At 40.4% G+C, this 23209-nt stretch overlaps 1 pseudogene; it reads left to right on the top strand.

Annotated features, from left to right (window-relative positions):
- The window catches only part of LOC102273650 (olfactory receptor 7A17-like), a 34258-nt pseudogene extending 16623 nt beyond the window's left edge, over nt 1-17635 (top strand).
- Nucleotides 17636-23209: the final 5574 nt, after the last annotated feature.

Raw genomic sequence — 23209 nt, forward strand, 5'->3', positions numbered from 1 at the left:
GCGATGCCATCCAGCCATCTCATCCTCTGTCGTCCCCTTCTCCTCCTGCCTCCAATCTCTCCCAGCATCAGAGTCTTTTCCAATGAGTCAACTCTTCCCATGAGGTGGCCAAAGTATTGGAGTTTCAGCTTTAGCATCAGTCCTTCCAATGAACATCCAGGACTGATCTCCTTTAGGATGGACTGGCTGGATCTCCTTGCAGTCCAAGGGACTCTCAAGAGTCTTCTCCAACACCACAGTTCAAAAGCATCAATTCTTCAGCGCTCAGCTTTCTTCACAGTCCAACTTTCACATCCATACATGACCACTGGAAAAACCATAGCCTTATCTTTGGATAAATTTGTTTCTGTTATGCATTATTTTTCCTGGAAATCAAAGAAATATAACAGCAGATAAAATATCACCAGAACCAAAGAAACTTTTCTTTGCCACATTCTCTTAAGAACCACTGGAGATTGTGTTAATGTTAGTTGCTCAGTTGTGTCTGACGCTTTGCAACCCTATGGACTGTAGCCCACCAGACTCCTCTGTCCATGGAAGTCTCCAGGCAAGAATCCTGGAGTGAGTAGCCATTGAAATTAGATCTTTATTACCTTTTGTGTCCACTATCTCTCACTCTTTCTCTCTCTCTCTCTCTTTCTCTCTTTCTCCTAATATATATGCATATCTTGAAATCAAGCTTTAGAGAAAGAATATATAGCTATATGTATATCTATTCACATACAGCCATACTTGTTCAGTGGAAAAATTATTTCTGTATCTTTAATACAAGGCATAAAATGGACATAAAAAATCATACTCCAAGTTTATTGGTACCTGAGATTAAAAACCAGATTTTCTAGATGCCATTTGTATATAATCTGATCTGATCAGCCTAAGCTCTATCAACCTCTAACACAATGAGCATAATTATGGATGAAAAATATGTGGTAATAACACAACCTCAGAAACCAGGGTCTACTGCATGCATGTGTGTGTGTGTGTGTATGTGTGTGTGTGTATGATGCCCTATGGAGTGTGAGAAGTCATTAGAACAGGGATACTGAGCTCATATTCCAATGTGACTATCATTCATAGAGGCCAGAACACAATCAACAGAAGGTACTAGAGAAGAGTCATTTAAACACACAGGCCGGAGGGAGGAGCCAAGATGGCGGAGGAGCAGGATGGGGAGAACACTTTCTCCCCCACAAATTCATCAAAAGAGCATTTAAACGTCAAGTAAATTCCACAAAACAACTTCTGAATGCCAGCAGAGAACATCAGGCACCCAGAAAAGCAACCCAACTCTTCGAAAGGAGGTAGGAAAAAATATAAAAGACAAAAAAAAAAAAAAGAGACAAAAGAGGGAGGGACGGAGTTCCGTCCCAGGAAGGGAGTCTTAAAAAGAGAGAACTTTCCAAACACCAGGAAACCTTCTCACTGCCGAATCTGTGCCGAGCTTTGGAAGCACAGAGGGCAACATAACAGGGAGAAAAAATAAATAAACAATTAAAACCCGCAGATTGCGAGCCCTATGGTAACTCCCCCAGCGGAGAAGCAGCGCAGATGCCTGCATCTGCCATTAGCAAGAGGGGGCTGGGCAGGGAGGCGCGGTGCGGGCTGCATCGCTGAGAGTAAGAATCTGGCCTGAATACCTTGAGCGATATCTGAGTGAAATAATTTGGGCTAGCAAATCAGACTGTGGGATATCTACCACGTGAAAAGCCAGCCCTAAACTAAGACACCGCCAGGCCCGCACACGGAACAAAGGACTGAACAGAGATAGCTGGCTGCAGAACTTCCCCCTCCAGTGACAGGCAGCCAGAGCCGGAAGGGGGCAATCGCAGCCCCAGAGAATTATCTATAAAACTGTAAGCAGGCTTCTTTGCTAACTAAAACTTATTGGGGGTCTGGACGGTCAACATATGCCTGAGAAGGTGCGCCGGTTTTACACCCAGATAACCGAGTGGCGGGGAGGTGATAAGTCGCAGCATTGGCGCTCGCCGAACACTTCATCACCTGAGTTGCTCAGACCTGGGAAGAGCACAAAACGCAGGCCCAACAGAGTCTGTGCCTCTGAGGACTACCTGAGTGCCTGAACCTGAGCGGCTTGGACCTGGGAGGTGCATGCAACCCAGGGCCGGCCTCGGATGGTTCCCGGCGGAACAACCTAGAGCCTGAGTGGTGTGGGCAAGGAGGCTACACGCACCGTGAGTGGGGGCAGACCCAGTGTGGCTGAGGCACTGCGAGCACACGCCAGTGTTATTTGTTTGCAGCATCCCTCCCTCCCTCCCCACAGCGCGACTGAACAAGTGAGTCTAAAAAAAAAAAAAAAAGGTTCCCCCACCGTCCCCTTTGTGTCAGGGCGGAAGCCAGACACTGAAGAGACCAGCAAACAGAAGAAGTTATAACAGAGGGAAACGTCTTGGAAGCTACAGGCAATAGATTAAAACCCCGTGGTTACTACGGACTACATAGGAAGGGGCCTATAGATCTTGAGAAATATAAGTCAGACCAAGCAACTAGCCAGAAATGAACTGAACCCACAATACTCACAACAAAACCAAAGAAAGTCCTAGATATATTTTTACTATTTTTACGATCATTCTTTCTTTCTTTTTTTAAATTTTAAGTCCTCTATTGTTCCTTTAATTTTCACTTTTATAACCTATTACTTTGCAAAAAAAAAAAAAAAAAAACCCTATTTTTTTTCTTCTTCAGCAAACTTCATATATATATATTTTATAATTTTTTGACCCTGTTTTTCTTTTTTTCTTCTTTTCTTTAACATTGTATTTTGAAATTCCAAACTCTACTCTAGATTTTTAATTTTAGCTTTTTGGTATATGTTATCAATTTTGTACCTATAGTTTTGTTTTTTTTATAATTTCTGTGACTTTTTTTTTCTCTGTTTCATTCTCTTCTTCTTTTATATAAAATTGTATATCTGAAATTCAAAACTCTACTCTAGATTTTTAATTTATGCTTTTTGGAATTTGATATCAATTTTGTACCTGTATTTTCTTTATAATTTTCACGACCTTGTTTGTTTTTGTTTGTTCGTTTTTTCTCTCTTTTCCTTCTTCTTTTCTTTAACATCGTATTTTTAAAATTCCAAACTCTACTCTAGATTTTTAATTTTTGCTTTTATGTATTTGTTAACAATTTTGTACCTTTAAGAACCCAATCTTCAGGACCCATTTTTCACTAGGGAGTGAGATTACTGGCTTGACTGCTCTCTCTCCCTTTGGACTCTCCTTTTTGTCCACCAGATCGCCTGTGTCTCCTCCCTAACCCCTCTCTACTCTACCCAACTCTGTGAATTTCTGTGTGTTCCAGACGGTGGAGAACACATAGGGAACTGATTACGGGCTGGATCTGTCTCCCTGCTTTTCATTCCCCCCTCTTATCCTTCTGGCCACCTCTGTCACCTTCCTCCTTCTTCTCTTCTCTGTATAACTCCGTGAACATCTCTGAGTGGTCCAGTTGTGGAGTGCACATAAGGAAGTGACTACTGGCTAGCCCACTCTCTCCACTATTAATCCCACCTCATCTCATTTGGGTCACCGCTAACTCCCTCCTCCCACTTCTCTTCTCCATGTAATGCTGTGAACCTCTCTGAGTGACCCTCACAGTAGAGAAACTTTTCATCTTCAACGTAGATGTTTTATTAATGGTGCTGTATAGAAGGAGAAGTTTTGAAACTACTGTAAAAATAAGACCGATAACTGGAAGCAGGAGGCTTAAGTCCAAACCCTGACTCCAGGGAACTCCTGACTCCAAGGAACATTAATTGACAGGAGCTCATCAAATGCCTCCATACCGACACTGAAACCAAGCACCACACAAGGGCCAACAAGTTCCAGGGCAAGACATACCAAGCAAATTCTCCAACAACAAAGGAACACAGCCCTGAGCTCCAAGATGCAGGCTGCCCAGAGTCACCCCAAAACCATAGACATCTCATAACTCATTACTGTACATTTTATTGCACTCCAGAGAGAAGAAATACAGCTCCACCCACCAGAACACGAACACAAGCTTCCCTAACCAGGAAACCTTGACAAGCCACCTGTACAAACCCACACACAGCGAGGAAACGCCACAATAAAGAGAACTCCACAAGCTGCCAGAATACAGAAAGGACACCCCAAACTCAGCAATTTAAACAAGATGAAGAGACAGAGGAATACCCAGCAGACAAAGGAACAGGATAAATGCCCACCAAACCAAACAAAAGAGGAAGAGATAGGGAATCTACCTGATAAAGAATTCCAAATATGATACTGAAATTGATCCAAAATCTTGAAATTAAAATGGAATCACAGATAAATAGCCTGGAGACAAGGATTGAGAAGATGCAAGAAAGGTTTAACAAGGACCTAGAAGAAATAAAAGAGTCAATATATAATGAATAATGCAATAAATGAAATTAAAAACACTCTGGAGGCAACAAATAGTAGAATAACTGAGGCAGAAGATAGGATTAGTGAATTAGAAGATAGAATGGTCGAAATAAATGAATCAGAGAGGATAAAAGAAAAACGAATTAAAAGAAATGAGGACAATCTCAGAGACCTCCAGGACAATATTAAATGCTACAACATTCGAATCATAGGGGTTCCAGAAGAAGAAGACAAAAAGAAAGACCATGAGAAAATACTTGAGAAGATAATAGTTGAAAACTTCCCTAAAATGGGGAAGGAAATAATCACCCAAGTCCAAGAAACCCAGAGAGTCCCAAACAGGATAAACCCAAGGTGAAACACCCCAAGACACATATTAATCAAATTAACAAAGATCAAACACAAAGAACAAATATTAAAAGCAGCAAGGGAAAAACAACAAATAACACACAAGGGAATTCCCATAAGGATAACAGCTGATCTTTCAATAGAAACTCTTCAAGCCAGGAGGGAATGGCAAGACATACTTAAAGTGATGAAAGAAAATAACCTACAGCCCAGATTATTGTACCCAGCAAGGATCTCATTCAAGTATGAAGGAGAAATCAAAAGTTTTTCAGACAAGCAAAAGCTGAGATAATTCTGCACCACCAAACCAGCTCTCCAACAAATACTAAAGGATATTCTCTAGACAGGAAACACAAAAACGGTGTATAAATTCGAACCCAAAACAATAAAGTAAATGGCAACGGGATCATACTTATCAGTAATTACCTTAAACGTAAATGGGTTGAATGCCCCAACCAAAAGACAAAGACTGGCTGAATGCATACAAAAACAAGACCCCTACATATGTTGTCTACAAGAGACCCACCTCAAAACAGGGGACACATACAGACTGAAAGTGAAGGGCTGGAAAAAGATTTTCCATGCTAATAGGGACCAAAAGAAAGCAGGAGTAGCAATACTCATATCAGATAAAATAGACTTTAAAACAAAGGCTGTGAAAAGAGACAAAGATAGTCACTACATAATGATCAAAGGATCAATCCAAGAAGAAGATATAACAATTATAAATATATATGCACCCAACACGGGAGCACCTCAGTATGTAAGACAAATGCTAACAAGTATGAAAGGAGAAATTAACAATAACACAATAATAGTGGGAGACTTTAGTACCCCACTCACACCTATGGATAGATCAACTAAACAGAATATTAACAAGGAAACACAAACTTTAAATGATACAATAGACCAGTTAGACCTAATTGATATCTATAGGACATTTCATCCCAAAACAATGAATTTCACCTTTTTCTCAAGCACACATGGAACCTTCTCCAGGATAGATCACATCCTGGGCCATAAATCTAGCCTTGGTAAATTTAAAAAAATAGAAATCATCCCAAGCATCTTTTCTGACCACAATGCAGTAAGATTAGATCTCAATTACAGGAGAAAAACTATTAAAAATTCCAACATATGGAGGCTGAACAACACGCTGCTGAATAACCAACAAATCACAGAAGAAATCAAAAAAGAAATCAAAATTTGCTTAGAAACGGATGAAAATGAAAACACAACAACTCAAAACCTGTGGGACACGGTAAAAGCAGTCCTAAGGGGAAAGTTCATAGCAATACAGGCACACCTCAAGAAACAAGAAAAAAGTCAAATAAATAACCTAACTCTACACCTAAAGCAACTAGAAAAGGAAGAAATGAAGAACCCCAGGGTTAGTAGAAGGAAAGAAATCTTAAAAATTGGAGCAGAAATAAATGCAAAAGAAACAAAAGAGACCATAGCAAAAATCAACAAAATCAAAAGCTGGTTCTTTGAAAGGATAAATAAAATTGACAAACCATTAGCCAGACTCATCAAGAAACAAAGGGAGAAAAATCAAATCAATAAAATTAGAAACGAAAATGGAGAGATCACAACAGACAACACAGAAATACAGATCATAACACAGATAATAAGAGACTACTATCAACAATTATATGCCAATAAAATGGACAACGTGGAAGAAATGGACAAATTCTTAGAAAAGTACAACTTTCCAAAACTCGACCAGGAAGAAATAGAAAATCTTAACAGACCCATCACAAGCACGGAAATTGAAACTGTAATCAAAAGTCTTCCAGCAAACAAAAGCCCAAGTCCAGACGGCTTCACAGCTGAATTCTACCAAAAATTTAGAGAAGAGCTAACACCTATCCTGCTCAAACTCTTCCAGAAAATTGCAGAGGAAGGTAAACTTCCAAACTCATTCTATGAGGCCACCATCACCCTAATACCAAAACCTGACAAAGATCCCACAAAAAAAGAAAACTACAGGCCAATATCACTGATGAACATAGATGCAAAAATCCTTAACAAAATTCTAGCAATCAGAATCCAACAACACATTAATAAGATCATACACCATGACTAAGTGGGCTTTATCCCAGGGATGCAAGGATTCTTCAATATCCACAAATCAATCAATGTAATACACCACATTAACAAATTGAAAAATAAAAACCATATGATTATCTCAATAGATGCAGAGAAAGCCTTTGACAAAATCCAACAGCCATTTATGATAAAAACTCTCCAGAAAGCAGGAATAGAAGGAACATACCTCAACATAATAAAAGCTATATATGACAAACCCACAGCAAACATTATCCTCAATGGTGAAAAATTGAAAGCATTTCCTCTAAAGTCAGGAACAAGACAAGGGTGCCCACTTTCACCATTACTATTCAACATAGTTTTGGAAATTTTGGCCACAGCAATCAGAGCAGAAAAAGAAATAAAAGGAATCCAAATTGGAAAAGAAGAAGTAAAACTCTCACTGTTTGCAGATGACATGATCCTCTACATAGAAAACCCTAAAGACTCCACCAGAAAATTACTAGAACTAATCAATGACTATAGTAAAGTTGCAGGATATAAAATCAACACACAGAAATCCCTTGCATTCCTATACACTAATAATGAGAAAACAGAAAGAGAAATTAAGGAAACAATTCCATTCACCATTGCAACGGAAACAATAAAATACTTAGGAATATATCTACCTAAAGAAACTAAAGACCTATATATAGAAAACTATAAAACACTGGTGAAAGAAATCAAAGAGGACACTAATAGATGGAGAAATATACCATGTTCTTGGATTGGAAGAATCAGTATAGTGAAAATGAGTATACTACCCAAAGCAATCTATAGATTCAATGCAATCCCTATCAAGCTACCGAGGTATTCTTCACAGAGCTGGAACAAATAATTTCACAATTTGTATGGAAATACAAAAACCTCCGAATAGCCAAAGCGATCTTGAGAAAGAAGAATGGAACTGGAGGAATCAACCTACCTGACTTCAGGCTCTACTACAAAGCCACAGTTATCAAGACAGTATGGTACTGGCACAAAGACAGAAATATAGATCAATGGAACAAAATAGAAAGCCCAGAGATAAATCCACGCACATATGGACACCTTATCTTTGACAAAGGAGGCAAGAATATACAATGGATTAAAGACAATCTCTTTCACAAGTGGTGCTGGGAAATCTGGTCAACCACTTGTAAAAGAATGAAACTAGAACACTTTCTAACACCATATACAAAAATAAACTCAAAATGGATTAAAGATCTAAATGTAAGACCAGAAACTATAAAACTCCTAGAGGAGAACATAGGCAAAACACTCTCTGACATACATCACAGCAGGATCCTCTATGACCCACCTCCCAGAATACTGGAAATAAAAGCAAAAATAAACAAATGGGACCTAATTAACCTTAAAAGCTTCTGCACATCAAAGGAAACTATTAGCAAGGTGAAAAGACAGCCTTCAGAATGGGAGAAAATAATAGCAAATGAAGCAACTGACAAACAACTAATCTCAAAATATACAAGCAACTCCTACAGCTCAACTCCAGAAAAATAAACGACCCAATCAAAAAATGGGCCAAAGAACTAAATAGACATTTCTCCAAAGAAGACATCCAGATAGCTAACAAACACATGAAAAGATGCTCAACATCACTCATTATCAGAGAAATGCAAATCAAAACCACTATGAGGTACCATTTCACACCAGTCAGAATGGCTGCAATCCAAAAGTCTACAAATAATAAATGCTGGAGAGGGTGTGGAGAAAAGGGAACCCTCTTACACTGTTGGTGGGAATGCAAACTAGTACAGCCACTATGGAGAACAGTGTGGAGATTCCTTTAAAAACTGGAAATAGAACTGCCTTATGATCCAGCAATCCCACTGCTGGGCATACACACTGAGGAAACCAGAAGGGAAAGAGACACATGTACCCCAATGTTCATCGCAGCACTGTTTATAATAGCCAGGACATGGAAGCAACCTAGATGTCCATCAGCAGATGAATGGATAAGAAAGCTGTGGTACATATACACAATGGAGTATTACTCAGCCATTAAAAAAAAAGAATACATTTGAATCAGTTCTAATGAGGTGGATGAAACTGGAGCCTATTATACAGAGTGAAGTAAGCCAGAAGGAAAAACACCAATACAGTATACTAATGCATATATATGGAATTTAGAAAGATGGTAACAATAACCCTGTGTATGAGACAGCAAAAGAGACACTGATGTATAGAACAGTCTTATGGACTCTGTGGGAGAGGGAGAGGGTGGGAAGATTTGGGAGAATGACATTGAAACATGTAAAATATCATGTAAGAAACGAGCTGCCAGTCCAGGTTTGATGCACGATACTGGATGCTTGGGGCTAGTGCACTGGGACAACCCAGAGGGATGATATGGGGAGGGAGGAGGGAGGAGGGTTCAGGATGGGGAACACATGTATACCTGTGGCGGATTCATTTTGATATTTGGAAAAACTAATACAATTATGTAAAGTTTAAAAATAAAATTTTAAAAAATAAATAAATAAACACACAGGCCACCTCTTCAACAGTTTCATAAACTGCTAGAGGTATATAGTGGCTTCCCAAGTGATTCCAGGGTGAAAAATCTGCCTATCAATGTATGAGACGCAAGAGACACGGGTTTGGTCCCTGGGTTGGGAAGATCCCCTGGAGAAGGGAATGGCAACCCACTCCAGTATTCTTGCCTGGAAAATTCCATGGACAGAGGAGCCTGGTGGGCTACAGTCCATGAAGTTGCAAAGGAATCAGACATGACTTAGTGACTAAACAACAAAGAGAGGCATAGTGTGTACTGTGTATGGGGACACCTTCTGATCTGAAGTCTCAGCAGCAGCAGGGAGGCCACCTGGTTTCTCAACATCCTCTGACACCGCCCCTCATCACTCTCCCTCCTGCTCAGGTTCCTCCAGAGATTGACTTCATTTTTAAAAAAACTTTAACATCTAAAACAAGCACATTCTTCAGGGCCCTATTTGAATGTGTTGCCTGAACACCCATGTAAAACAGCAGCCACACTAACTCCTTTCCTCGTACTTGCTTTCATTTTCTTCATAGTGTCTGCCACCATCGAACATGCTATATATGATGCTTTATTTCTGATATTCTTTATCCATGATGAGATTTTAGAAGACTTTGTTTCTCAGAACCCTATACACACTGCAAAATCCATGGGCAAATATTAAAATTAATATTTGACAGCAAAATTTAAAAGTAACACTTCAACAATGTGAGAAATGTCTATTTGTGTCAAATTTTTCATGTTATTTTTCCCCTATCCTTGTAGGCAACAAGGAATATCACAGGAGTTTCAGAATTTCTTCTCCTGGGATTTTCAGAGGAACCAGAATGGCAGCCCCTCATATTTGGGCTTTTCCTCTCCATGTACCTGATCACTGTGTGGAATTCTGCTCATCATTCTGGCTGTCAACTCAGACTCCCACCTCCACACCCCCATGTACTTCTTCCTCTCCAACCTGTCCTTTGTAGACATCTGCTTCACCTCCACCACCATCCCAATGTTGCAGAAACAAGTACTCGAGAAACCAACCACCACACTCAGAGAGTCAGAGAACTCAGGTTTATTAAGCCAGCAGACCCAGAGGAGTTAACACTCCAAGCTCTGAGCCCTGAACAAAGGGGTTACAGAGTTTTTATACACTGAGAGGCATGATTAAGCAGGTTTGCAGGGGCTTGGTGATTGCAAAGAGCAGGACAAGAATGAGTGAGATAAGCTCCAGTTCCTAGTATTGTAAGTCCCCACTTTCTAAGACTAAGTGACCTATGTGATCCAGACTTTGCAAGGAGTAAGCTGAGTTACAGAGACAGAAGGAGCAGGAGGTTATGTAAAATTTTAACTCTTCCTCTTCATTCCCCCTTCTTGATGCTTCTATCACTCGTTGTAGAAAGCATCATCTCATGTTTTGGTAGGTCATTCAGAGCTCCCCCTCGTTTAAGGGGCTATAGTGAGCTATTACCATTTGCACCTTTTTGGATTCAATTTGAGAGGTTATGAACTGGGTAATAGGGTTGAGAATACAAGGGCCAAACAAGAGCACCACAAAGAATATGAAGAGAGGACCAGTTCAAGGGAGAAGCCACGATGTTCAGCTCCAGATATTATTCTAATTACCCCAGGAATTAGCTAGTTTTTCTCTCCTTTCTGTGATTTGTTCCCTTAGCTGTTGGGCCATGTCCCTGACTATTTCTGATTGGTTTACATAAAAGCAGCATTCTTCATTCAAGAAGAGATAGAGTCTTCTCTTTTCAGCTGTCAGTAGGTCAAGCCCTCTCCTATTATGTAAACCACCTCAACCAGAGAGTCTAGTTGGTCCTGTAATGAAGAGCACAGCAGTAATACCTATTAGGGATAGAGGCCACAATTGACAATGAAAATCCATCGATATTTTGATAGCTGGCTCCTCAAGCTCCCACCATGCATTGACCAGCCAGCTGCCAGAGTGTGGCTGGAGCAAGGCTGAAGAATCCTCAAGCTTCTGCCTTGTGTTGACTAGTCAGCTTCTGCAGTGACTAGGGCAGGGCTCAGCGTCCCTCATGTGTGAGGGCTGTTGTCTTTGAAACCGGACCTTGAGGAGGTTTGGGGGATCCTGAACTGCTTTCCAGGTGTCCTCATCACAGGTAGTTGCTGCCTTCTTGATTCTGGTGCGGTGGATCTAAGGGATGACACCTGTAACTTTAACAGCAGTAGGGGTTGCCAGGACGACTGTGTGAGGGCCTGTCCAAACTGCTAAAGTGGTTTATTTGGTTTTGTTTTCTAATCTTTAACACATACTTCATCTCCTGGCTGATAGGGATGAACCCAATTGCCCAAAGGAATGGGTGTCCTTTCTAAGGTTTATCAAGCGATATAGCAGAAGACTTTTCCCAGGGCCTGGAGGTTTGGGGACATCTCCAGGTCAGCTAGTTGTTGGTGGTCTCCCTTGAGTTTTTCTATCACTGGGGGTGGTCTCCTGTATAAGATCTCAAAGGGAGAATAGCCTGAGGACTTTGGGGTGCATTTACGTAGGGAGATGAGAGTCCACAGAATAAGACAGCTTGCTCCAGCATTGTTTGGGTATTGACCAGGGGATATTCTTGTCATACTACTACTTGGAGAAACAAACTTAACAAGAAAGTTAAGGATATATGGCCCAAAGATTAATAGAAGTAGGAAAGCTGCTGTGGGGCTAGCCAGGAGAACCAGGTCCAGACATTAGTTCATGACATTAGTGTTTATCCAGGTATGAGAAGATGCAAGAATTTGGACTCATAAAAATCTTTACCTGAAAACATTTGACTAGCTGAAGGGCTGTTTTTCTGGGTTTTTCCCAGAGCACAGAATGCCTTATTTTTTGTCTCCACCCTGAACTCCTTTCAAGGGGGTGTTGAAGGTCAGCATCTTGTTCATTTCAGTTCAGTTCAGTCGCTCAGTCGTGTCCAACTCTTTGCGACCCCATGAACCACAGCACGCAAGACCTCCCTGTCCATCACCAACTCCCAGAGTTCACCCAAACCCATGTCCATCGAGTGGTCACGATTTAATCTTTGTAGAGGCAGCTGGCAAGGGTCAACTTTCAGTCAGCAGGGCCCCTTTATTGCCACATATTTGACCATGTTTTGGGGGCATTTCATGGTCACTGTATCCAGCAGTGCTGGGAAGGCTCATTCCCAGGTCTAACAAAGATTCCATTGACAGGCCACTCAATGTGTTGTCACTAGACCAGGTCTTGTAAGTAGCAAAAGTCTCTGGACCATACCTGCCTTACTAACCTCTTGGTCCAGAAAGATATTTTCTCTTGTTGCTTCTTCCCATATCTAGAGTTACATTGGACGGAGGAGCCTGGTAGGCTGCCGTCTGTGGGGTCGCACAGAGTCGGACACAACTGAAGTGATGCAGCAGCAGCAGCAGCAGAATTACATTATTACCATTATTGATCTCATATGGAACTGCATATCAGCAGTTTATCACAGGCTCTGTCACACATTTGGTAACATAAATAATCTTCTGAAGCATGCTACATAGAAAATAATATAGCTAGCAGTTATTAGTAAGGTCACAAATAAGAATTTAAGTCAAGAACTTTCATTGGGTATAGCCTGGTATACCCCCAGGTCATCTGACTCAGTTAAGTGATTATGGCCAAGTGTTAACCTCCGGGTTGTACATCATGGAGCATCTGATCTTTATCCAGAGATTGGTTACTGAGATAAGCTTTAGAAACAATCTTAGAGTGTCCTTTTTAATAACTTAATTAAACTTTTTAGCAATATAACATATCAATGAACTGTCTCAGAAGTGAGTCTTAGTAAGATCAGATCAGATCAGATCAGTCACTCAGTCGTGTCCGACTCTTTGCGACCCCATGAATCGCAGCACACAAGGCCTCCCTGTCCATTACCAACTCCCTGAGTTCACTCAGACTCATGTCCATCGAATCAGTGATGCCATCCAGCCATCTCATCCTCTGTCGTCCCCTTCTCCTCCTGCCCCCAATCCCTCCCAGTATCAGAGTCTTTTCCAATGAGTCAACTCTTCGCATGAGGTGGCCAAAGTACTGGAGTTTCAGCTTTAGCATCATTCCTTCCAAAGAAATCCCAGGGCTGATCTCCTTCAGAATGGACTGGTTGGATCTCCTTGCAGTCCAAGGGACTCTCAAGAGTCTTCTCCAACATCACAGTTCAAAAGCATCAATTCTTTGGCGCTCAGCCTTCTTCACAGTCCAACTCTCACATCCATACATGACCACTGGAAAAACCATAGTCTTGACTAGATGAACCTTTGTTGGCAAAGTAACGTCTCTGCTTTTGAATATGCTATCTAGGTTGGTCATAACTTTCCTTCCAAGGAGTAAGTGTCTTTTAATTTCATGGCTGCAGTCACCATCTGTAGTGGTTTTGGAGCCCAAAAAAATAAAGTCTGACACCGTTTCCACTGTTTCCCCATCTATTTCCCATGAAGTGGTGGGACTGGATGCCATGATCTTCATTTTCTGAATGTTGAGCTTTAAACCAACTTTTTCACTCTCCACTTTCACTTTCATCAAGAGGCTTTTGAGTTCCTCTTCACTTTCTGCCATAAGGGTGGTGTCATCTGCAAGCACAGACCTTAATTAACAAAACTAGAACTTAATATTATATGTATTAAGGTCCATAAAATGAGGTCCATCAGGGAGCTGGGAAAAGCCAAGTGGCCATCTTGCATTTCCCATAGCCCTGGCTCTTTGATTTTCAGCTGTTGTTTATTTTTAATTTCTTGATTTAAAAGCAGACTATTACCATGTTTTAAGAACATCAGGATAGCAAAAGTCTAACCGTGAGGGGTTATTTTTTGTCGAAGCAGAATGACCTTTGTCTACATGTACCATAATCTTAAATAATGTTTATTTACTTTACCAAAGTAACAAAAGATTTTAAAAACAACTGTAAATCACTTAAAGACAAAGAAATTTATAATCTGTTATGGAAAGCTGCATTCTAAGAAAACTTTGCTTTCTAAACAGAGAGAAGACCAAATTCTAGTCTAGTACCATCTTACTGTTAATAACAAAAGTTGTTTATCTCTTTAACCTTAGAAAGTCTTTTCCATAAACCTTGAAGAACTAGCAGTATTCTTCTAAAGGCATGAGAGTAAAACCATAGAAGGCATGTTTAAAATCTGATTCTATTGCAATTGACAAAGAAACCTGGTCATTGAACACTTTAATATGATAACTATAATTGTAATTAACCATATTTTATCAGGGCATATTAGATCTATATGAATTTCACACAATTTTAAGATATCTATTTAGTAACATCAACCATACAGTATAACCTGAAAAGATTTATCACCCCTTTAACAGTACTTCCCATGTAATTTAACATATCCAGTGAACCCAGGTAGCTATTAAGTTACCTGTCTCAGGGGCCCTCTGAAGCATTCCAAAGTTAGCTAGAAGTCAAGTTATTTAGAAAGTTTTATCGATAAATATCAAAAGGATTTATAACAGTCAGGTAGGATCATATAAGTTACTGTGAAATAATAGTTATTTACTTAGCCAAAGTTAACAAAAGATTTCAAAGGTAAATATAGAACAGATCAATTAAGAGGGAAAGAAACTTAAACCTATTATTAAAAGCAGTTCATCCACCTCATTAGAGCTGATTCAAATGTATTCTTTTTAATGGCTGAGTAATGTATTTCTCATTACTGGCTGAGTATTTCGATGCACGATACTGGATGCTTGGAGCTGGTGCACTGAGACGACCCAGAGGGATGGTACGGGGAGGAAGGTGGGAGGGGGTTTCAGAATGGGGAACACGTGTGTACCCGTGGTGGATTCATGTTGATGTATGGCAAAACCAATACAATATTGTAAAGTAATTAACCTCCAATTAAAATAAATAAATTTATATTAAAAAGAAAAATAAATAAATTTATATTTTAAAAAATTTAAAAAAATAAAAGCAGTTCAACATCTGAAGAATGTATGTCCTCTTAACAGAGAGAAAGGCTGAATTCAAGTTTTGCACCAGTTTACTTTAAACTCATTTAGATAAACTTAATTAAATTTGTTTTAAACTTGTCATTCCTAACCAAGCAAAAAAATTTTTTTTCAGAATCACTTTCCACAAACCTTCTAATCACTTTTTGTAACAGCCACCTGTAAGTCAGACCTACTTTTATTCCCTTCATAAAATGTAATTTTATTTTTTATACCTTTTTTATTAAAAGCATACCTTCTACTTCCTTATTAGATTAGCAAACAAGCATTAATACTTGTTTAATATTTAATATTGACTATTTCCCAGTTTAAGTGAATCTGAAATTTATTTAGATTAATTTTTCTTGTATTTAGAATTGTTTGATTTGTAAGCGCTTACTTTTCTTTAGGCCAATTAAATTAGAACTCATTACAACTTCAACAGTATTATCAGAAAAAAACAAAAGACATACACTGAGACATACATAAATCCAGACAGACAGATTGACAGAGATCTTATAGTTTTCTGTTTGAGTTAAAATATCTCTTTTACCCTTTTTTTTTTTTTTTGATTGAAGTTCTAATTTGCCCAAGGCTGAGGTCTCAGGCAAAGTTGGCTATGTATTTTAAAGACAGCACAGGGTTAACTTCAAGCTCTCTCCTAGGTAGGCCTTTAATAAGCTGGTTGTTTTTAATTGTATATGCAAAAAGAATTGGTTTTGCAGTTTCCAAAAAGAAAAATTTCTCTCACTCCGTTCCATCAGCAACCTCACACTTACAATCAGTCAGAAGCTATCAAAATGCCTCCCTTCTCCTGAGTCCCCAGGTTTCCTTAACTGTTGCTCCCTTCCTAGGAGCTCCAAGGAGGTGATCAGTCTCCTCTTCTACCCGTTGGAGTAGGATCTGACTGGGGACTGGCCCAGGGCCTTAACTGATCCTGTGGCCATTCCTGGTGAGTTGGTCTGTCCCTCCAATGAGTCCAGTTGGGGCTTGGCCATCCGGAGAGTCAGAACACTGGTCTGAAAGAGAACCCAAAATACCATCAGGTGGCGCACCTCCTCGTTGGTCTCGGGGTTCCTTTGCTTCAACCCGGATGATCCACCAGTGTGGCAGCTTAAGGGGCCAGCATGGTTGGAATTTCGGTGGGGCCTCCAGAAATGTTGCAGAAACCAGTACTCCAGAAGCCAAGCACCACTCTTAGAGAGTTGGAGAACTCAGCTTTATTATGCCGGTGGGCCCAGAGGAGTTAACACTCCAAACCCTGAGCCCCGAACAAAGGGGTTACAGAGATTTTGTACATGGACAGGCATGATTAAGCAGATTTGCAGGGGCTTGGCAGTTTCAAAGAGCAGGGCAAGGGTGAGTGAGACAAGCTCTAGTTCCTAATATTGTGAGTCCCCACATTGTGAGACTCTGTGACCTACGTGATCCAGACTTTGCAAGGAGCAAGCTGAGTTACAGAGGCAGAAGGAGCAGGAGGTTATGTAAAATTTTAACTTTTCCTCTTCACCAAAGATGCTGTGGAACATCCAGACCCAGAGCAAAGTCATAACATTTGAAGGCTGCATCACCCAGGTGTACTTTTTCATTCTGTTTGCAGGGTTGGACAATTTCCTCCTGACAGTGATGGCCTATGATCAGTATGCGGCCATCTGTCACCCCCTGCTCTACACAATCATCATGAACCCCTGGCTCTGTTGGCTATTGGTGCTGGTGTGCTGGATGATCAGTGTCCTGCATTCCTTGTTAGAAAGCTTAATGATGTGGCGACTGTCTGTCTGTACAATCTTAGAAATTTCTCATTTTTTCTGTGAACTCAATCAAAGGATCCAATTTGCCAATTCTGACACTTTTTTCCATAACATGGTGATGTATTTTGTAGCTGTGTTCCTGGCTGGTGGTTCCTTCTTTGGTGTCATTTATTTATATTCTAAGACAGTGTTCTGCATACATGAAATCTCATCATCTCAGGGGAAGTATAAAGCATTTTCCACCTGTGCATCTCACCTCTCAGTTGTCTCCTTATTTTATTGCACAGATTTAGGAGTGTACCTGGAGAAGGAAATGGTAACCCACTCCAGTGTTCTTGCCTGGCAAATCCCATGGACAGGGGAGCCTAGTGGGCTTCTGTCTATGGGGTCGCACAGAATCGGACACTACTGAAGCGACTTAGCAGCAGCAGCAGCAGGAGTGTACCTTAGCTCTGCTGCTACCCACAGCTCACATTCAAGCGTAACAACCTCAGTGATGTACACTGTGGTCACACCCATGCTGAACCCCTTCATCTACAGTCTGAGAAATAAAGACTTGAAGAGAGGTCTGAAAATACTCTGGAAAGGTGACTCTAAAGGGGCCTATTTATCCTAGGACTTATGAAGCACCCTGGGTAGCATAGCTTAACACAAGAGCCAAATGTTGCCACTTTTTGATGAGACTGTGAACACAGAACATGCCTCTTCCATTTTTTTTTTGGGGGTGGATTTCTATTTTGATTTCAAATTCTCTACAAAATTTATGTAACTCTATTTTATGTTTTGTAATATCTCTCATAAACAGGATTTTTCCCTTTTTCATTTTTCAACTCTCATCTTTGTATTCCCAAACTTGTTTGTGAAACATTTGGAAATTCCCACTTATCCCAAGGGACCACATGGATCCCTTCAAGGATAATTTCTTCTCAAATAAAATAGTTCATATGGAGTGCTTGCTGTCATTGTTTTTGTTGTTGCTGATTCCAAGCCCTTACTTGTTGTTGGGGCAAGCAATGGAGACCCTATGGAAAGCCTGCAGACCAAGAAAATTGTGAGCAAGTGCCCCAAAGAACCATCTTACTGTGTTTGAATGTTTCTTTATAGAGCAGAGTGGTAAAGGGTAGGTATAGTAAAAGGGAATAAGGTGTTGCAACTGTCTCCTAGTTCCAGCCAGGCTCTGGAGGGGATGTCATTTCTTCTTTCCTGAAGCCATTTACAGGTGGACATTATCAGGATGTTTTTTGTGAAGTAAACAAAGATAATTTAGTTTAGATTTAGACATGGGGGTTCTATCCCTGGGCCAGGAAGATCTCCTGGAGGAAAGCATGGCAACCCACTTCTTGACTGCAGAATCCCATGGACAGAGGAGCCTGGTGGGCTACAGTCCATAGAGTTACAAAGAGTCAGACACAACTGAAGTGACTATGCGTGCACACACAGACATGGGAGGCAGGGTTCCAGGAGATGGGCCATTATGTATAGTTCAAGCCATAGGCACTATCCCTTTAGTGATTAACTTGTACCCAAAACAAGAGTCTCCTGGAGCAGGGCATGGCAACCAACTCCAGTATTTGTGCCTTGGACAGAGGAGCCTGGCAGGCTACAGTCCATGTGTGTGCATGCTCAGCCACTTTAGTCATGTCCAGTTCTTTGCAACCCTATGGACTGTAGCTCATTGGGCTCCTCTGTCCATGAGATTCTCCAGGCAAGAATACTAGAGTGGGTGTGTCTCATGTCTCTTGCAGTCACAGGTGTTGTGCAAACATCCACAATCTCCCAGCTTCTCCATGTGACCCCTAAGGGACAGAAGTAGTGTCACTTGTTCATACAATTATATGTTATAAACTTGAACAACATAGTAATCATGAATATTATCTTCAAATATCAGAACAAATGATTAGAAAAAGTAGAATCAGATTACTACAATTATCATCACCTTTCTCCAATTTGATGATTGTTTCAATTAACTATAATTGCTTATGTGGACAAGATTGGAAGAAAGTTGGAGTAAGAGCGACATTTGAAAATGCTTTGCAGCTGGTTTGGAGATGGAGGACATGTTCTAAGCAAAAGAAAGTATGTGTCCTTTAAAATCTGTAATAGAAAAGGAAATGCATTCTCCAATGAAGCATCATATAGGATCATAGGTTTACAGATACCTTGATTTTCATCCAGTGAGACCCTTTTCAGGATTCCACCCTCCATAATTTAAGATATAAATTTGTTTCTTTTTTAGAAGCCACTCAAATAGTAGTTTGTTACAGCAGCAATGGAATCAAACACACATATACCACTTAGTTTGAGAGAACTAAGTTTAAGACTCTCAATTCACTCATTTAGCTTCCCTTGGGCAATGGCATTTTGTGTTGAAACCCTACATTAAGTAGAAGAAGAAAATGAGAGTCAAACTGGAGATATCCTGTCCTGTTGACTGGGACAACAAATTTCTCACTGAAAAATTGGGAATGTGTGTTTTATTTTGAGGTCATTAAGGAATTAATGTGGGAAAGTAAGTCTATTAAAATTAGGATCATCCATTATAATTTTGGGGAGGGAGGAGGGAGGAGGGTTCAGGATGGGGAGCACATGTATACCTGTGATAGATTCATTTTGATATTTGGCAAAACTAATACAATTATGTAAAGTTTAAAAATAAAATAAAATTTTAAAAAAAAATAAATATTTTCAAATGTATACACTCTTTCAGTCCCATGAAAATTCAGACATTCACTTTTTTGTTTCTATTCTTTCCAGCTTTCTCTCAAGCTTCTTTTCAATATTATAAAGGGGACTACAAATGAACATGTGATTGTACATATGTATGAGTGCATGCATGTTTGTGCTCGGCCATGCCCAACTCTTTGCTACTCCATGGACTTAGCCTGCCAGGCCTCTCTGTTCATGGAATTTTTTAGGCAAGAAATACTGGAGTGGGTTGTCATTTCCTTCTCCAGGGTATCTTCCCAAGCCAGGGATTGAACCTGAGTCTCTTTTGTCTCCTGCATTGGCAAGCAGATTCTTTACCACTTGCACCACCAAGGAAGCCCAAATGAGGGTGTGAGAGTGTTTATTTGAAGATGTACAAATGTACACACACTTAATACACATACTCCTTACATTTTCTTTAGACTTATATTTTATAAGTATTTTATTTATAAAGTATTTTATAAGTAGCACATTTTTGTAGCTTACTAAAATTATTTGGCAAGTAAGGTGGGATAAAATTATTTGGTATAGAAAGTGGGCTAGATGTATTCAGTGTTATGATTTAATACCCATGTGCTGTGCTGTGCTTAGTTGCTCAGTCATGTCTGACTCTTCGCAAACCCCTGGACTGTAGCCCACCAGGCTCCTCTCTCCAGGGGATTTCTCAGGCAAGAATACTGGAGGGGGTTGCCATTTCCTTCTCCAGGGAATCTTCCTGACCCAGAGATCGAACCCATGTCTTTTGCATGCATTGGCAAATGGATTCTTTACCACCAGGACAACCTGTGAAGCCCCCTTCAGCTGAGGAAGAACACAAGATTGAAGGATTCCAAGACCCAGAGTCAGAAATTGTGAATCTTTTTTTCAGATTAATCAGATTGAGGAAGTACAGCTTGCTCCTTCTATTTATTTTCTTGCATTTTGATTTCTTTGACTTCAACTCCTCTGTACAGTTTATGTAACTCACTTGATTAAGTCTTGTGATCTACCTTCTATTCAAGAGTTTTCCCATTTTATGGTCTTCCCACTCCCTCAAATGTTTTCTCAAACTTGATTCCAAACAATTAGGGAATTACCATTTTTTCATATGACTAGATGGATTCCTTAAGAACAATTTAGTCTCAAATAAAATACATAGTGAAAGTCTCTCAGTCGTGTCCAACCCTTTGCGACCCCATAGATAGTTCATAGAATTCTCCAGGCCAGAATACTGAAATGGTTAGCCTTTCCCTTCTCCAGGGGATCTTCCCAACCCAGAGATCAAACCCGGGTCTCCTGCATTCCAGGCAGGTTCTTTACCAGCTGAGCCACAAAGGAAGCCCCAAATAAAATATATAGTACCAAGTACTTTTCCCTTTCCTTTTACTAAAAGAATAGTCATAAGTTTTACTGGTGCTGTGGGAAAAAAACTACTTTAGGCACCCATAGCTACTACTTTAGGCACGCACAGCTACTCATATGGAGAAGGCAATGGCACCCCACTCCAGTGCTCTTGCCTGGAAAATCCCATGGACGGAGGAGCCTGGCAGGCTGTAGTCCATGGGGTCGCTGAGGGTCAGACAAGACTGAGCAACTTCACTTTCACTTTTCACTTTCATGCATTGGGGAAGGAAATGGCAACCCACTCCAGTGCTCTTGCCTGGAGAATCCCAGGGATGGGGGAGCCTGGTGGGCTGCCATCTATGGGGTCGCACAGAGTCAGACATGACTGAAGCAACTTAGCAGCAACAGCTACTCATATGTTTAAGAGAAGGAAAATCTCTGACCACAGATTTCACTTGTGTGAACTTCATTCCTTTTATATCACTACCTTAACTGCTCTTCCTGGTGTTCTGGAATTCAACATATAGTGTTTTATAATATGGCATTGAATGTTATTTTCCTCATTATAATCCTATTCTTTCCTTCATATCTATGCCCACAATACCTACCACAGTCACTGACAGAAATAGATAATAAAATATATGTCTTTATTTGGGGGAGGGATGTTGGGGGGAAGGCAAAGTTAGGGAGTTTGGGATGGACTTGTACACATTGTCATATTTAAAATGAATAAGTAACAAGGACCTACTGTGTAGCTCAGGGAACTCTGCTCAGTGTTATGTGGCAGCCTGGACGGGAGGGGGGTTTGGGGGAGAATGGATACATGTGTATATATGGCTGAGTCCCTTCATTGTTCACCTGAAACTATCACAACATTGTTTGTTAACTGGCCATATACCAGTACAAAATAAAAAGTTTAGAAGAATTGTATACAAAATTTTTCACAGCCTCTGGAATGAATGCATACACTTTTCTTCAAAATGTCATGCAAAGGTAATATGAGGTAGAGAAAACTATGTACAAGACTCTAAAACAGCCTGACTTACACATGGAGTGGCCACAGTCCAGTACCAGCTTCATCAACATCACCCAGGATCTTGTTAGAAATGCAAAGTCTCTTGATTCACCAGGCAGAACGAGCTGAATCAGAAACTGCATTTGAACCAGCATCTGGGTGACTGGTATGCACAATGAAGTGGAGAAAGTGCTGGTCTAGAACAGGACCATTCACTTTCTCACTGTTGACTTTTGGTCACAGAATCATTATTTGAGCTGGGTACTGCCCTGGGCTGGAGAAGGGCATGGCAACCCACTCCAGTATTCTTGCCTGATGAATCTCATGGACAGAGGAGCCTTGTGGGCTATGGTCCATAGGGTTGCAAAGAGTTGGACAGGACTGAAATGACTCAGCACACATGCACATGTCTGGGCATCATAGATGTTTAGCAATATCCCTTCAACATGATCAAATACCATGCCGGGCAAAGGTATCTCTGGTTGAGAACCACTGGCCCAGAGTTTGCAAGGTAGAAATGAGCTGGCAGAATTCCAATAAAGGCCACGTACCTTAACCTGGGTAATAACTGGCAAATCACTCATCCACAGGAAACCTATTTCTGCGATGGAAAACGGAGTTTGTAAAGTACTATCTTCCAGAATGTTTGTTTCTAAAAACGAAAGCATATCATTCCTATAAAGTGCTAAGATCTATATGTTTCATGCTTAACAAACATTTTTCTAATGAGAGACTAATTGTGACAGCCCCTAACTTATGCTGTATATATGAAGCTCCTAATTATTTTGGCAAAACTGTAGTGAATCCAAGCAGCATGCTGCCCAAGTTTGTTTTTTTTTTTTTTTTTTCCTCTAGTTGCAGTGAGAAGCCTTCTCATTGCAATGTCTTCTCTTGTTGCAGAGCATGGGCTGTAGAGTGAGCGGGCTTCCGCAGTTGTGGCACATGGGCTCAGTAGTTATGCAGATTCTTAACCACGGGACCATCAGGGAAGTTCTGCCCAAGGTTTTATATTAAAATGACAAAGTTATCCAACTTACTGAAGTTGGGAAGAGTAATTTTTTGAGACATATGAGGAGCTCTGACCTACCAATGCTTTGATTAGGAACCTAATCAAGACAGTATCCTCTCTGAGACTCTGGAGAAAAC

Source organism: Bos mutus, chromosome 7 (assembly GCF_027580195.1).
Source record: "Bos mutus isolate GX-2022 chromosome 7, NWIPB_WYAK_1.1, whole genome shotgun sequence".
Classification (NCBI taxonomy): Eukaryota; Metazoa; Chordata; class Mammalia; order Artiodactyla; family Bovidae; genus Bos; species Bos mutus.